Source organism: Macaca nemestrina, chromosome 6 (assembly GCF_043159975.1).
Source record: "Macaca nemestrina isolate mMacNem1 chromosome 6, mMacNem.hap1, whole genome shotgun sequence".
In the NCBI taxonomy this organism is placed as follows: Eukaryota; Metazoa; Chordata; class Mammalia; order Primates; family Cercopithecidae; genus Macaca; species Macaca nemestrina.
Window position 1 is genome coordinate 53,244,033 of NC_092130.1, and position 17,875 is coordinate 53,261,907.

A 17,875-nucleotide genomic window follows, 5' to 3' on the forward strand; every position below is an offset into this window, starting at 1 on the left:
CTTAGAGTCATTTGAAATTTATTCCAGTACGTGCTATAAATAATAGGTCTGATATTCTCTATTCCCATGTGACTACACACAGCTCACAAGCGCCAATTGTTAAATTCTCAGGGATTTTGTGAGCTGATTGTTAAACACAGCCATTACTACAAAATAAATCATATCAACTTAAAATGAAATAAATCATGTTAAAAATGAAGCTAATAAATATTCACAACTTATCATTCCTATTACTTTGATACATTTTACTACTATCAAGACTTCTGAGGTTATTTATATCTATCATGTCCATACAATGGAAATACTATAAGCATGGAATGCCGCTATGCATCTTTTCCCAAGTCTTTACATCATGACGCCCTACTATAGCATGAAATTGGCTATGGTGGGAGCATTTACATCACAAAGTTAGTGATGCTAAAATCAGGGCCTAATTTTTTATTTTGTTGATTGTGTAGAATAAGGATCACAATGGCCAGTAGGCCAAATCCAGTCTGCCAGCTGTTTGTGTAAATAAAGTTTTATTGGAAGACAGCCACAGCTCTTTGTTCACTATCATCCATAGCTACTTTTATGCTTTCATGGCAGTTGAAGAGTTGCACAGATACCATATGGACCAAAAAGCATAAAATATTTCCTATCTGGCCCTTACAGAAAACCCTGGTCTAGACTTTAAAAAATAATGGAGAAAATGTTAGCAGCGTAGATTGATTTTTAAAATGTATCATAGGCAGTCTCAGTATAAGGGCAGCTGAAGCAGCCGGCTCAATTAAGATGAGGTTTCTGCTGCTTCTCCTGGTGGTGGTGTCAGCAGTGGTGACCAATCTAGGCAGTGTGCCCAGCAAGAGATTAAACATGCAATACACCACAAGGCCACTGCTCAAGTTCCAGATTTGTGTTTCCTAAAGTTATAGGTGGGTGTTTGAGGAGCACATGTGGGTTATTAGTCAGCGGTACCCAGACATCACACTGAAGGAGAGAATTACCTCCCTCAACCAATATATAGACACATAGCATCTTTCCTGACAGCCTTCAATCTAGTACTAATAGGATTAATAATTGTTGTCAAGGATCCTTTTGCTTTCTTTGGCATACAAGCTCTAGCCTTCGGTGAAATACATAGCATAGATAAAAAACAATCACAACTTCTGGAAGTCAAGGACACACTTAGAGAAATGCAAAATGCACTGAAAAGTCTCAGCAATAGAATCAGACAAGCAGAAGAAAGAACTTCAGAGCTCAAAGACAAGGTTTTCAAATTAACCCAATCCAACAAAGACAAAGAAAAAACAATTTTTTAAAAAAATGGACAAACCCTCCAAGAAATTTGGGATTATGTTAAATGACCAAACCTAAGATTAATTGGTGTTCCTGAGGAAGAAGAGAAATCTAAGTTTGGAAAACATATTTAAGGGAACAATCAAGGAAAACTTTCCCGACCTTGCTAGAAACCTACATATCCAAATACAAGAAGCTCAAAGAACACCTGAGAAATTTATTGCAAAAAGATAATCATGTAGGCACATAGTCATCAGGTTACCTAAAGTCAAGACGAAGGAAAGAATCTTAAGAGGTGTGAGGCAAAGCACCAGGCAACCTCTAAAGGAAAACCTAGCAGATTAACAGCAGATTTCTCAGCAGAAATCCTACAAGCTAGAAGAGATTGGGGCCCTATCTTCAGACTCCTTAAACAAAGCCATTATCAGCCAAGAGTTTTGTATCCAGCAGAACTAAGCTTCGTAAGTGAAGGAAAGATGCAATCTTTTTCTGACAAACAAATGCTGAGAGAATTCACCAGTACCAAGCCAACACTATAAGAATGGCTAAAGGAACTCTAAATCTTGAAACAAAGCCTCGAAATACACTAAAATAGAACATCCTTCAAGCATAACTCTCACAAGGCCTATAAAACAAAAACATAATAAAAAAAAAAAGTATTCAGGCAACAAACAATCAATAGCACCACGAATAATAGAACAGTACCTCACATCTCAATACTAACGTTGAATGAAAATGGCCTAAATGCTCCAGTTAAAAAACACAGAATGGCAGAACAGATAAAAATTCACCAACCAAGTAACTGCTGTCTTTAAGAGACTCATCTAACACATAAGGACTCACATAAAGTTAAGGTAAAGGGATGGAAATAGACATTTCATGCAAATGGACATCAAAAGCAAGCAGGAGTAGCTATTCTTATATTAGGCAAAATGAACTTTAAAGCAATGGCAGTTAAAAAAATAAAGAGGGACATTATATAATGATGAAAGGATTTATCCAACAGGAAGGTATCACAATTCTAAATATATATCCACCTAACACTGGAGCTCCCAACTTTATAAAACAATTACTACTAGGCCTAAGAAATTAGATAGACAGCAACACAATATTAGTGGGGGACTTCGATACTCCACTGACAGCACTAGACAGGGCATCAAGACAGAAAGTCAACAAGGAAAAAATGGATTTAAACTATACCCTAAAACAAATGAACTTAACAGATATTTACAGAACATTCTGCCCAACAATTGTAGAATATACATTATATTCATCAGCACATGGAACATTCTCCATGTTAGACCATATGATAGGCCATAAAACAAATCTTAATACATTTAAGAAAATTGAAATTATATCAAGTACTCTCTCAGACCACAGTGGAACAAAATTGGAAATCAACTCCAAAAGGGACCCTCAAAACCATGCAAATACATGGATATTAAATAACCTGCTCCTGAATGATCACTGGGTCAACAATAAAATCAAGAGGAAAATTTAAAAATTATTTGAACTGAATGATAATAGTTTCACAACCTGTCAAAACCTCTGGAATACAGCAAAAACCTTGCTAAGAGGAAAATTCATAGCATTAAATGTCTATATCAAAAAGTCTGAAAGAGCACAAATAGACAATCTAAGGTCACACCTCAAGGAACTAGAGAAACAAGAACGAACCAAACCCAAATCCTGCATAAGAAAATAAATAACAAAGGTCAGAGCAGAATTAAATGAAATTGAAACCAAAAAATACATAAGATAAATGAAACAAAAACCTGGTTCTTTGAAAAGATACATAAAATTGATAGACCACTAGTGAGATTAACCAAGAAAAGAAGAGAGAAGATTCAAATAAACTCAACTAGAAATGAAACAGGAGATATTACTACTGATACCAAAGAAAAGCAAAAGATTATGCAAGGCTACTATGAACACCTTTACACACATAAACTAGAAAACCTAGAAGAGATGGATAAATTCCTGGAAATATACAATCCCCCTAGATTAAAACAGGAAGAAATAGAGACTCTGAACAGACCAATAACAAGCAGCAAGATTGAAATGGTAATTTAAAAAATCGCCAACAAAAAAAGCCCAGCATCAAACGGATTTACAGCTGAATTATTTCAGATATTCAAAGAATTTTTACCAATCCTATTGACTTTATTCTACAAGATAGAGAAACAGGGAATCCTCCTTAAGTCATTCTATGAAGCCAGTATCAACCTAATACCAAAACCAGGAAAGGACATAGCAAAAAAAGAAAACTACAGACCAATATTCCTGATGAATATAAATGGAAAAATCCTTAACAAACTATTAGCTAACGAAATCCATCAGCATATTAAAAAGATAATCCACCATGATCAAGTGGGTTTCATACCAGGAATGGTTTGACATTTGCAAGTCAATAAATGTGATACACTACATAAACAGAATTAAAACCAAAAATCACATTATCATCTCAATCAATGCAGTAAAAGCATTTGACAAAATCTAGCATTCCTTTATGATTAAAACCCTCAGCAAAATCAGCAAGGAAGGGACATACCTTAATGTAATAAAAGCTATCTATGACAAACCCACAGCCGACATAATACTGAATGGGGAAAAGTTGACAGCATTCCCCCTGAGAACTGGAATAAGACAAGGATGTCCACTATCACCATTTCTATTCAACATAGTACTGGAAGTCCTAGCCAGAGCAATCAGACAAGAGAAAGAAATAAAGGGCATCCAAACTGGTGAAGAGGAAGTCAAACTGTTGCTGTTTGCTGATGATATGATAGTATACCTAGAAAACCCTAAAGACTCTAACAGAAAGCTCCTAGAACTGATAAATGAATTCAGCAGTTTCAGGATACAAAATTAATGTACACAAATCAGTGGCTCTGCTATACACCAACAACAACCAAACTGAGAATCAAATCAAGAACTCAACCCCTTTTACAATAGCTGCAAAAAATAAAAAAATAATAATAAATAACACTTTGGAATATACTTAACAAAGGAGATGAAAGACCTCTACAAGGAAAACTACAAAACACTGCTGAAAGAAACAAATCTGGAGGCATCACATTATCTGACTTCAAACTATACTATAAAGCCATAGTCACCAAAACAGCATGGTACTGGTATAAAAATAGGCACATAGGCCAATGAGAGCAGCAGTGGAAAGACCAATAGTGGCAGCAGAGTCTCCACCTGGACAAGTCCAGCAGCCGAGGCAGCAGTCGCGAGTATGACACTGGTGGGGGCAGCTACAGTGGCCACTTGCATAGTTACAGCTTCTCAGCACCAAAAATTACTCGGGCGGGGGCGAGTTGGTCAGCAGCTCCCCGGGTGGAGGAGTGGAGTCACTTTCCTCCAGGGCCGCCTCCTCAGCTCCTGTCCCAGCTGAGTGAGGAAACAGTGGAGGATGGCCTGTTTCATGAGTTCAAAGGCTTCAGGGATGTAAGGGTCAAAATCAATCATCTATCAGTTTCTGGCAGCGGAGATGAGCTGGTAGCCTTTGCAAACTTCCCACACCCAGAGGACGCATGGGCGGCCAAGCACTCAGAGGCGGCCTGGTGCTCTCTGACCCGCCTCTGAAGACAGAAGCAGTGCATGTGAACCGGAGCAGCAACTGCTCCCCTTTAGACAAAGATTTATCCTCCATCAGCCAGCGTGGTGGGAGCCTCTGTAGGTGGTCACCCGCACTCCCTTGGAGTTGGTGGGGGCCAGAGATCACCTTCCCCTGGTGGTGCAGCTTTGGGATACAGAGACTAGGCTGCAGCAGATGGCTCATGGCCACCTAACCCCTCCACCTCCACCACCATTGCCTGGAGACTGGAGACAAAACGAGACTATTCATTCTATGAGAGAGTGCACCCAGCATACAGTCTTAAACCAAGGGAGGGAGCTGGAGCAGATGCTGCTCCTTTCAGAAAACTGGATGAGATGTCACCCGAGGATCATCACAGAACTAACCAGACATTTTTCTTGGGCAACCTAGACACCACTGTAACAGAGTGACCTAAGAAGGGTGTTTGATTGCTTTGGAGTCATCACAGAAGTAGATATCAAGAGCCCTTCTCTTGGCCAGACTAGTAATTATGGCTTTCTCAAATTTGAGAACCTAGATATGTCCCAAATTAGCAATGTTCAGCAAAATTATAATTTGGAATCCTATCAAAATTGGTTATGGTAAAGCTACACACACCACCCGCCTCTGAGTGGGTGGCCGGAAACCTTGGATGCCTCTTGCTGCCCTGGCAAGAAAGTTTGACCAACTTGGCACCATACACCCCACAGACTACAGAAAGGTGATAGTTGGGTGTATATCCAGTATGAAAGCCTGGATGCAGTGCACGCTGCCTGGACCCATATGCGGGGCTTCCCACTTGGTGGCCCAGATCACCACCTTAGACTTTGCAGACACCAAATGTTGTTACCAGCAGCAGTATATGCAGCCTCTGCCCTTGACTCATTATAAGCTGATGACAGATGCTTTTGGACATCAGTCCCTTGACCTTTTGAGGGGTGCTTAGGATAGGACACCACCCTTATTATACAGAGATTGTGATAGAGACCTTTATCCTGACTCCAATTGGGTGCCACCTCCAACCCCAATTGGAGAAGGCAGCACTGGGACTGCAGCTACTGCTGTGCCTGCTTACGAGCCACTGGATAGCCTGGATCACAGGCGGGATGGTTGGTCGTTGGACAGGGACAGAGGTGATTAACATCTGCCCAGCAATAGAAACCAGCCTGGTAAGCGAAAGCTGCCTGGGGAGAGCAGAGGACAGCATCTGGCTAGGTCTCCTGAGAGTGACTGCCCACGAAAACGTCACTGCGCTCCTTCTCCTGACCACAGTCCAGAATTGAGCAGTAGCCAGGATCCTTACAACAGTGACAATGATCCATCTTCCCATCTTCTCTTGGAAAGGTCCTCTCCAATCAGAGACAGATGAAGTAGTTTGGAGAAGAGCCAGAGTGACAAGTGAGACCATAAAAATTCTGGCTCAGCTGAATGGATAGGAAGCACCATACAACTGCTCCCACTGACGGGAAAGCCCTCTGAAAAAAAGAAGACCACACTGATGGGAGTGCATCTAGCACCAACACTGCTTCCTGGAAGCTGAAGTCCCCTTTCCAGAAACAGGATGCGGGGACAGCCCCCGTGGCATAACCCCTTCCAAACTCTGTTTGACCTGGGAGGGCATGCTACTACTGAAGAACAGCAACTTTCCTTCCAACATTCCAACATGCAGCTGTTGCAGAGTGACCTCCAAGTGGCTAGCAGTCTTCTTGTGGAGGACCAAACTGGCCCAGCTCAGGATCACTCAGTGTCTCCATTTGGACCAGCCCAAGTTGGATGAAGTAACTCGATACATCAAAGTAGCAGGACCTAATGGTTTTGCCATTCTTCTGGTTGTGCCTGGAAGTTCTGACAGCCGGTCCTCCTCTTCCTCGGACACTGCCACTTCTACTCAGAGACTGCTTAGGTGCCTTGTGTCCTATTTAAAGCAAAAGCAGGTACCCAAGGTGATCAGCCTTGGGAGGGGGGCACAACAAAGACAAGGAAAACACCGGGGTCCTTCATGCCTTCACACCTTGTGAGCTCTCCCAACAATTCCTGGATTCGCTGCCAAGGCACTGGCTACATCTAAAGAAGATTACCTGGTCATGATTATTGTCCATGCAAAACTGGTTGAACAGCGGATGAAGATGTGGAATTCAAAGCTCTAGTGGACCTTTTTGAAGAGAAATTGTGGCTTTGGAATTTACGTGGGCCTCTGATGGAAGAAAGGTAATCTGTTTAGTATTTGTGCATTTTACTAAAATGGCAGCTTAAAGTTTTGTATCAGGTGTTTGAAGTGGGGGGGAAAATGACCTCTTTGCTTTATGCTATGTACGTAAGATTTCTAGAAGAGTAAAAAAAAAAAAAAAAAAAAAAAAAAAAAAACCTTTTTTTATGGCTCACACAGCTTCAGAGTAGCTGTCTCTCAAACATGTACTCACACTTGAGCTGCTTTTGTTTTATTCTAAATAGTTTCTTTTGAAGAAAAAAAAGTAGGCACATAGACCAATGGAACAGACTAGAGAACCCAAAATGAAGCCAAATACTCACAGCCAACTGATCTTTGACAAAGCAAACAAAAACATAAAATGGGGAAAGGACACCCGACTCAACAAATGGTGCTGGGATAATTGGCAAGCTACATGTAAGAGAATGAAACAGGTTCCTCATCTCTCACCCTATACAAAAATCAACTCAAGATGGATCAAGAACTTAAATCTGAGACCTGAAACCATAAAAATTCTAGACAATAACATCAGAAGAACACTTCTAAACGTTGGCTTAGGCAAAGATTTCATGACCAATAACCCAAATGCAAATGCAACAAAAACAAAGATAAATAGGTGGGACTTAATTAAACTAAAGAGCTTTTGTATGGCAAAAGAAACAGTCAGCAGAATAAACAGACAACCTACAGAGTGGTAGAAAATCTTCACAATCTATACATCTGACAAAGGACTAATATCCAGAATCTACAAGGAACTCAAACAAATTAGCAAGAAAAAAATAATCCCATCAAAAAGTAGGCTAAGGACATGAATAGACAGTTCTCAAAACAAGATATACAAATGGCCAACAAACATAAGAAAAAGTGCTCAACGTCACTAATGATCAGGGAAATGCAAATCAAAACCACAATGCACTATCACCTTACTCCCACAAGAATGGCCATAAAAAAAAAAAAAAATAGATGCTGGCGTGGATGCGGTGAAAAGGGAACACTTCTACACTGCTAGTGGGAATGAAAACTAGTACAACCACTACAGGAAACAGTGTGGAGAACAGTGTGGAGACCTTGTAGAACTACCATTTGATCCAGCAATCCCACTACTGGTTACCTACCCAGAGGAAAAAAAGTCATTATTTGAAAAAGATACTTGCACACACATGTTTATAGCAGCACAATTCATAATTGCAAAAATATAGAACCAGCCCAAATGCCTATCAATCAACAAGTGGATAAAGAAACTGTGGTGTGTGTGTATGTATGTGTATGTATGTGTGTGTGTGTGTGTGTGTGTGTGTGTGTGTGTGTGTATATATATATAAAAAAAATGGAATACTACTCAGCCATAAAAAGGAATGAATTAATGGCATTCACAGCAACCTGGATGAGATTGGAGACTATTATTCTAAGTGAAGTAACTCAGGAATGGAAAATCAAACATCATGTGCTCCCACTCATAAGTGGGAGCTAAGCTAAGAGGATGCAAAGGCATAAGAATGACACAATGGACTTTGGGGACTCAGGGGGAAAAGGGTGGGAGGGAGTGAGGGATAAAAGACTACAAATATGGTGCAGTGTATACTGCTCGAATGATGAGTAATGGGTGCACCAAAATCTCAGAAATCACCACTAAATGACTTATTCATGTAACCAAACACTACCTGTTCCCCAAAAACATATTGAAATAAAAAATAAAGTATACTATTAACATTTTTAATTGTATCATATTTGTAGCTGTTACATTGTGAATAGCACAAAAAAATGGCAAATAATCTCCCAATATTTAAAAAGTATTATCCAATGCAGCAAGGAAGTCACATCATTGATAAATAAGTCAAGATTCAATGTCTTTGTCATTTTACTCTATCTGATATGTTAAATGAAAATATCAGCTGACATTCATGTGACAATTTATGTGACATTCATGTAACTTATCAATTACAACCATAAATTGGTTATGGATAGAAAAGTTCAGCAAAAATCAAGAAAAGCATTCTGTGAGAATTTATGAATCATTTAGAATTTGTAATAGAAAGAATTGTATATTTTATTATTATTTTTAAACTGCTTGCTAAACATCCTTTACATCAGTAAAATTTATACTATACATACATATGCACATATATGTATGCACATACATGTGTATTAAACATTTACCAGGCCAACGCCAGCTATACAACATCCCAATTCCACTTATTAAAAAACTTTATCACTCTAGTTTAAAGTGAACAACACAATAGAATGATTACCTACCCCAAGGAATAATATTTTAAGTTTGATCAGCTGAATTCCATTGATACATATTGTGTGGAATTTTTCCTAACTGTACTAATCTTTCTAAAGTAACCACAATCCTTCCTATGTTTTTGAAAATACTTATTTTTTAAAGTGTATCTTTTTTTTTACTGATTTGAGAAGCTGTCTTTATTGTATACTAAATTTCCAAATGCACTTCTACTTTATTTCTCATTTTTCTATTTTTTGTACCATTAGTCTGTCTGCCTATTTGTGTGTCAATACCAAATTATGTTAATTATAAAGAGTTTATGGTATATTTTAATTTTTGGTAAAAGAAACTCCTCCCACTTAGGCTGAGGCAGGCGGATCACGAGGTCAGGAGTTGGAGAGCATCCTGGCTAACACGGTGAAACCCCGTCTCTACTAAAAATACAAAAACTTAGCCAGGTGTGGTGGCGGGCCCCTGTAGTCCCAGCTATTCGGGAGGCTGAGGCAGGAGAATGGTATGAACCTGGGAGGCGGAGCTTGCAGTGAGAGGAGATCACGCCACTGCACTTCAACCTGGGTGACAGAGCGAGACTCCGTCTCAAAAAACAAACAAAAAATTTGATAAAATGATAGGATGAGTACTAGCTATAAATGAATACAATTATGATGAAAAGATTACAATGATGCTACGAATATTCTGTCAAAGCTTTCAACCAGATTCATTTACTTTATTTAGCAATGTTTTTAAACTTTTATTTTATATGTCTTTTATTTTTAAAGACAATTGATTAGACACTTGGATGAAAAATAAACTCTCAAAATAACTGGAAAAAAAAAAAAAGAAACTCCTCCCTCCTCCCACTCTCACTTGATTGCTCTTCTTTTTCAGAGTGTTTGATTATTCTTGCTTGATGTCCTTTCAGGTAAATTTTATAATCAGCTTGTCTATTTGGGGGTTGTGGGGACGAAATCTGATTATATTCTTATTGGGTATTTCACAAGTTTATAAATTAAAACAGGGAGAATGTTATTTTTTATGATGTTGAGTTTTTCTGTCCAAGAACAAGGTACATTTTTTCATTTGTGGCAATCAACTTTTGTAATTTTCAAGTGTATTTTTCTCATATAGGATTAGGATATTTATAATTGAGCTTATAACTTGGCACTTACTTTCTTTGTTATATGATAAATGAGAGGATCCTCTTCCATTACATTTTGTAATGGCTTTTGTTCACATTATGAAAGCAATTGATTTTTAAATATTAATTTTGTAAGCTGCTACATTACTATTTGTTTTATTTGAGATAAGTTTTTATCAATTGTTTTGGATTTTCCAGATATTTAATCATGCCATCTGAAAATATCTCTTCACTTCCAATTACTGTATCCTCCAGTTGCTTTCTCTTATCTAATTACAACAGTCAATAGCTTCAAAATAATGTCATATAAGAGTAGAAATTGGTCCCTTTCTAGTACCTGACTTTAGTGGGAACGTTTTCAGTGTCTCCTTATTAAGGATGCTAGGTTTGGGGCTGAATTATATCTATCATAGAGGAAGTGTAGTAGGCCAAACAATGGCCTCCAATATCAGGTCCTATTTCCTAAAACCTGTAAATGTTACCTCATATGTCAAAGGCTTTGCAGACATGATTAAATTAAGGATTTTGAGATGGAAAGATTATCCTCAATTATGTGAAAGAGCCCTAAATGCAATCACATGAGAGGAAGACAGAGGGAGATTTTACATATGCAAAGAAGAAAAAGACAATGTGTCCATGGTAGCATAGACTGGGTAGATGCAGCCACAAGCCAAGGAATGCCAAAAGGTGGAAGAGGCGAGAAACAGATTCTGCCCTGGAGCCTCCAGAGGCACTGCAGACTGGCCAACACCTTTGTTTTGGCCCAGTGAGACCCATTTTGAACTACTTTTTATAAAGAAAAAAAAACCTCTGGTCTCCAAAACTATGAAAAACTAGATTTGTTATTTTAAGCCACCAATTTTATGATAATTTGTTCCAGCAGCCTCAGGAAACTATGAGAGGAAATATCCAATAAGTCTCTTTTTTTTAAGTCTTTTCAACATAACTGATGACATTATTAAAGGTCTCTTCTCCATCTATGGATACAATAGTAACTTTTTTCTCATCTTTATTAATATGATGAATTACATTGACTTATTTCCTTGGATTAAATCACCTTTATATTCCCCTAAGGGGAATACAATTCCCCTAAGTAATGAGTAAGGTTTTTTTTAACATTCTGTTGGGTTTTCTTTGCTGATCTTTTAAGATGTTTGCATCAATGCCCATAAGTGAGATTGGTGTGGGATTTGTTTTTTGTTTTCTTGGTGCAAACTGTCTCAAGTTTTGAGATCAATGTCATACTCAATTCATAAAGCAAATTCAGAAGTTTTATTTTCTGTTCTCAGCAATAATGTAAGTAGTATTATGATGAGACGATTTTCAAGGTTTGACAGAATTCTCCTATGCAAACATCTGAGAGTGGTGCTTTTTATTGTGGGGAAACTCATTAATTACTTTTTGATATTTATATTTCTTCTATGATATTGATCAGTATAGACTTTCTGTCTCTGTCAATTTTGAAAACATATTTATCTTTAAAAATTATCCACTTCACTTTGATATTTATATAATATTTAATTTATATATATAATATATATAACATGCATTTACATATTATATATGTGTTATTTTAGAGACAGGGTCTTGCTCTGTCACCCAGGCTAGAGTGCAGTGGCAAGGTCATGGCTCACTGTACCTTAAATCTTTAGGTTCAAGTGATCCTCCCATCTCTGCCTCCTATGTGGCTAGGGCCACAGGCATGTGCCACCACACTCAGCTAATTTTTTTTTACTTTTTTTAGAAACAGGGTCTCGTTATGTTGCCCAGGCTGGTCTCAAACTCTTGGCCTCAAGTGGTTCTCCCACTTGGTGTTACACGCATGAGCCACTGTGCTCAGCCTAGTATTTGTCTTTGTTTTGCAAAGATTTGGGCAAAATGGCCTTATGATTATAAAAACTTCCCTTTTCATCCTTATTGCTCTCTTGTCATTTCTAATTTTATGTATTTGTCCTTTCTCTTTTTTTCCCTTCATTACATTAACTAATGAGTATCTACTCTCTGATTTTTTTAATGGCAACTTTGGGGTATTTGTTAATTCCACTGCTTTAATTTTATCTCATTAATTTCTGCTTTGGTCTTTATTAATTTTCCCGCTGCTTTATTATGAAATACATTGTTCTTTTTCTAGCTGTTTGCATTTGGTATTTAACTCGTATTCTCATTTTTTAATTATTACTGCAATAGACACTTAATGCTATAAATATTTTCCTGATAATTGCTTTAATCATATCCCATAGCTCTAATATGTTTTCATTTTCATGATTTTCAAAACTTTGAATTTTATATTACATTTTCCTTTAAAACCCCAAATTCTTTAAGAACATGTTTTAAATTTTCAAATTTAAGAGCTCTTTTAATATTTTGTTATTAATTTATATTATAGCAAGCTCAGAAAATGTGTTTTATTTCTTTCCTTTAGAATTTATTAAGGTTTTTTTGTAATTTAAGATAAGGTCAATTTTTATGAATGTTTCACAAATACTTAAAGAGATTATGAAGTCTCTGCTTTCGGTGTTCAGGGTTCAATGCATCTATAGAATTATAGTCATGCACCACATGCATAACATTTAGGTCATAATGACATTTAGGTCAACAGTGGACAGTCTATTTGATAGTGGTCCCATAAGATTATAATACTGTATTTTTATGGTGTCTTTTCTATGTTTAGATACACAAATACTTACCATTATAATTGCCTACAGTATTCAGTACAATAACATGAACATGAACATGTTTGTAGCCTAGGAGCAATAGGCTATACCATATATCCTGAGTAAGTAGTAAGCTATACCATCTAGGTTTGTGTAAGTATACTCTATGATGCTTGCAACATGACAAAATTGCCTAATGATGTGTTTCTCAAACTAGATCCCTGTCATTAAATGGTGCATGGCTATGTATTATTTGTTGTTGTTTAGGTCTTCTATATTCTAATTTTTTTCCACTTGACTTCTCTTGTATGCTGATAGCACTTAGCAGCCTTTACTTTTGATCAGTTTGCTTTTATTTGAAGTTCATGGTTCACCTTTTCCCCCATGAAATTATTACATTTATTATTCTCATATCTCCTGGCATAAAACATTACTATCATAAAGTCTGGTGACAATCTGGCTTTCCCCTTATTAATGACTTTTTTTTTGTCTTAGATGCCCAAAGGATGTATTTTCTCTCTTTTTAAAAAGAAAGTCCAATCGTTTTACTAGACTATATCTTGGTTTTAACTTTTCCCAGGAACACAGTGGATCTTTTCAATATATGCTTTCAAATTGTTTTTTAGTTTGGAAAAGTTTTCTTCAGTCATAGTGTTTAGTATATATTCTCTTTCATTGGCTTCTCCAGGGGCTCCTTTTGTTTGTATTGTGGATCTCCTTTGCCTACATTCTATGCTTATCTCTTTCTCTTATATCATTATTCTCTCCCTTTTCATGTCTTTTTTATTTACAAAACTTTCATCCTTTCCACCTTTTACTTAAGACATTATCAGTTGTATCCAGTTGCCTTCTTTATTTCTATAATGATTTTTAAATTTTATATTTCTAACTCTTTACTGAGTCATCCCTCTTTTCAAGGCATTTTTTCTCAATGACCACATCTTTAGTGTCTCTCATTCTGCTTTATGTTGTTGTTTAAGTCTTGTAATTTTTTAAATTTCTATATCTTCATTTTAAATATTAGGTAGAAATTTTAATTTATTTTCATCTTTATTGGCATTCTTTCACTGTCTGTAGAGAGGTTATTCTGCTCCTTATTATTTTCTTTTTATAATTTTGTATAAGATGTGACTATACCTCTAGCTAGCACTACATCTGTGCTTTGTGCTCTAACTAGAATGAACTTTGTATCTTTGTGGCTACATGTTCTGAGATTTACCTTCTTTGCTTCCTTCACTTTTATCTGGACCCTTTCTTTTTGTCCCTACTGTTTTTGTTCAGCTTGATTTATATTATACTTGCTTCAGTTTCTTCTAAGAGTGGAGTTTTGTTTTTAAAGGAAACTTCTATTTATTAATTTCAAGAGTTTATAAACCCAGGTAGCTCCAGAATAGTCAGACTTTATTGCAATTATAGCACGCTTGCATTCTCTTACAAACTGAACCTTGTAGAACATTACCCTCTCCCACCCCCAGTTTTAGCTTCTCTTCCCTTCTTGCCTCACTATGCTTTCCAATGAGTACATCATGGCAATTTGAGGCTTTTCCTATTCATAGTACCATTAGAAACTCAGTTGCCTTTCCTCCACTTTGTCCTACTCAGATTCTGATACACAGGGCTGGGATACGACAGTGGTTTCTCCCCACTATTTAGAGGGTTATCACAATACCTTGTCATCTAGTTGTATTTTAGATATCGTCATGAGTCCTTAGTTTAGATGTTACTGTTCCTCTATCTATTTTTATGAGGCAATATGGAGAGAGTCAAAGTTATATGGCCATCTTCCCAGAATATCATCCACAATTCTTACTGGAGGAACTTTAGGTGTATTCCTTTTAAGATTGGGAACACAACAGGAAAGTGCCTGGTTACCACTACCGCTTATTGTAACTCTAGAGGTCATGACCAATATATAAAGAAAATAAGTACAAAGTGTACAAATTGAAAGAAATAATACAAGATTTCGGGTAAACGTGATCATCTACCTATAAAAATCTACAAGAATGAATAAAATAATTACTGTAACTATTCAGATAGTTCAGCATGGATGCCAGATAAACACTTAATGTAAAAATTTAAAACCTACAAAATCACAAAAGACATGTTAGAAAATTTGAAAGATAAACTACCACTCACAATTTAAAACTATATAGTATCTAGGAATTAATTTAACCAGGACAACGCAAGACTACTATGGAGAAAAAATAAAACTACAATGAAGAATATAAAGATAACCTAACAAATAAAAAGACAATTCATATTATTGGATGAGATGACTAAATATTATAAAGATGATAATTATCTCCAAATTGATCTACAAATTCAATGCAATACCAATCAAAATGCCAGTTGCATTTTTTGAGGAATTGATAAATATAATTTTAAAATGTTATAGGAGAACAAATGTCCACAAATATTTAGATAAATGATGAAAAAGAAGACTTAAGAAAAAAACTTGCCATACAAGTATTTTTCTACAAGTACATCATCAGATATACAATGAAGCCATTGTTATAAAAGAAAAGTGTGGTATGGACTTCAAGAACAGGCATATAGGCCAAAGCAACCAGATGGAATGCTCAGCATCAGACACAGATCTGCGCAGAGTCAGATCTAGAGAGACTCTTATTTTATTTCCAATTTAGGTGGCACCATAAATCAAATGGGAAAGAATTCATTATTTTGGAGTCAGTACTGGAAAACTGAATCAGTACGTGAAGAAAAATACAGTGATTTTTCGACCAAAAGTGGTCACCAGGGGTATTAAAACTCTAAATGTAAAAATAAAACTATCAGGCTAATAGGAGAAAATGTAGGAAAATATCTTTGTAACTTATAAGAAAAAAAGAACTTTTTAAACAAAACCCAAAGATACAAACCATAAAGTAAAAAATTTATCAATTTGATTAAAGTAAAACTAAGAATCTCTAGTCAATGAACAAAATGATGAATAGAGTTAACAGACTAAAATTGGTGGAAGATATTTGCAAAATGTGAAATTAATGAGGGACTAATATACAGAATAGAAATCCTGCAAAGCAACTAGAAAAAGATAGGCTCTCCAGAATAAAATGGGCAAAGGACATGGCTAAGTAATTTACAAGAAAGAAAACCAAAAGACTAAGAAGCACATGAAAAGGTATTCTACTTAATGAGTACTCATAGAAATGCAAATTAAACAAAAATGAAGTCAGATCTTCCCAACTTGATCTATAGATTCAATGCAATACCAATCAAAATCCCAGCAAGTTTGACAATCTGATTTTAAAGTTTATATAGAGAGGCAAAAGACCTAGAATAGCCAACACAATATTGAAGAGAACAAAGTTGCTAGACTGGCATTACCCAACTTTAAGACTAAATCTAACAGTAATCAAGACACTGTGGTACTGAAGAAAGAACAGACGGATCAATGAAACAGAATAGAGAGCCCAGAAATAGAACCGCATGAATATAGATAGTCAACTGATTTTTGACAAAGGAGTAAGGCATTCACTGGAGAAGAGATATTATCTTTCCACAAATGGTGCTGGAACAACTGGACATCACACGCAAAAAAAAAAAAAAAAAAATGAATCTAGACACAGATTTCTACACCCTTCACAAAAGTTAACACAAAATGGATCACAAACCTATATGTGAATGCAACACTACAAAAACTCCTGAAATACAGGAGATACAACACCAAAGGCACAATTCATGAAATAAATAATTACTAAACTGGACTTCATTAAAATTAAAAACTGCTCTGGGAAAGACACTGTCAAGAGAATACAAAGAAAAGCCACAGACTAGGAGGAAGTATTTGCAAGACATATTTGATAAGGACCTGTTATCCAAAATATACAAAGAACTCTTAAAACTAAAATGAACTAAACAATAAAAAAATGAGAAAATAAGTGGGAGATAAGGCCAAGATGGCCGATTAGAAGCAGCTGAGGTCCATGGCACTCATGGAGAGGAACGAAAGGGCCAAGTGAATACGGCACCTTCAACCCCTTCAACCAAAATATCCAGGTACCCACATTGGGACTAATCAGGGAAACAACCCACGAAGAATGAAGTAAAGCAGGGTGGGGCTATGGCACCAAGGGAACCCCCACCCCCAGCCAAGGGAAGTGGTGAGTGATTATGTGACCCCCAGAAACCATGCTTCTCCCACGATCTTTGCAACCCACGGATCAGGACCCCTCATGTGCCCACCCCACTAGGGCCTTGAGTCCCGCACACAGAGCCATATGAAGTCTCGGCATAGCAGCTTCTCAAGCATGCACAGAGAGACCCAGGAGCTTTACATACTCCAGCCCTGGGATCGCTAGCAAGGGTATCTGCAGCTCAGACAAGGTGGGAGGTCATGCATACCCTTAGGAAGGGGGCTGAATCCAGGGAGCCAAGCAACATCAGTCTGCAGGCCCCATTTCCACGGCACCTCACAAGATAAAGACTCACTGGCTTGGAATTACAGCCAGTGACCAGCAACATGGTAGAGCCTGCCTGAGAAGGGATGGAGCCCCCAGCAGGAGGGGTGGGCTGCCATCTTTGCTGTTTGGCCAACTCAGCTGTTCCAGACTAAGGTCTTTGGAAAATCCAAACAGTCCAGTCGAGAAAGGGTCCCCACAAGCACAGTACAGCTGCTTTACCAGAATGTGGCCAGACTGCTTCTTGAAGCAGGACCCTGATCCATTCTTCCTTACTGGGCCCAACCTCCTAGCCAGGGACTCCAGCCACCCCGCCTGTATTCCATGAACAGAGCTCTGATCTCTAACTGAGATGCTGTGTGTGCGTGTGT

At 37.3% G+C, this 17,875-nt stretch overlaps 1 protein-coding gene and 1 pseudogene across 1 annotated transcript in view; one reads left to right on the top strand and one right to left on the bottom strand.

Annotated features, from left to right (window-relative positions):
- LOC105472457 (multiple EGF like domains 10) overlaps window positions 1-17,875 on the bottom strand; it is a 394,760-nt gene that overhangs the window by 297,458 nt on the left and 79,427 nt on the right. The gene's annotated exons all lie outside the window — the stretch shown is intronic.
- LOC105463170 (RNA-binding protein 15-like) lies at window positions 3,193-7,021 on the top strand (annotated as a pseudogene).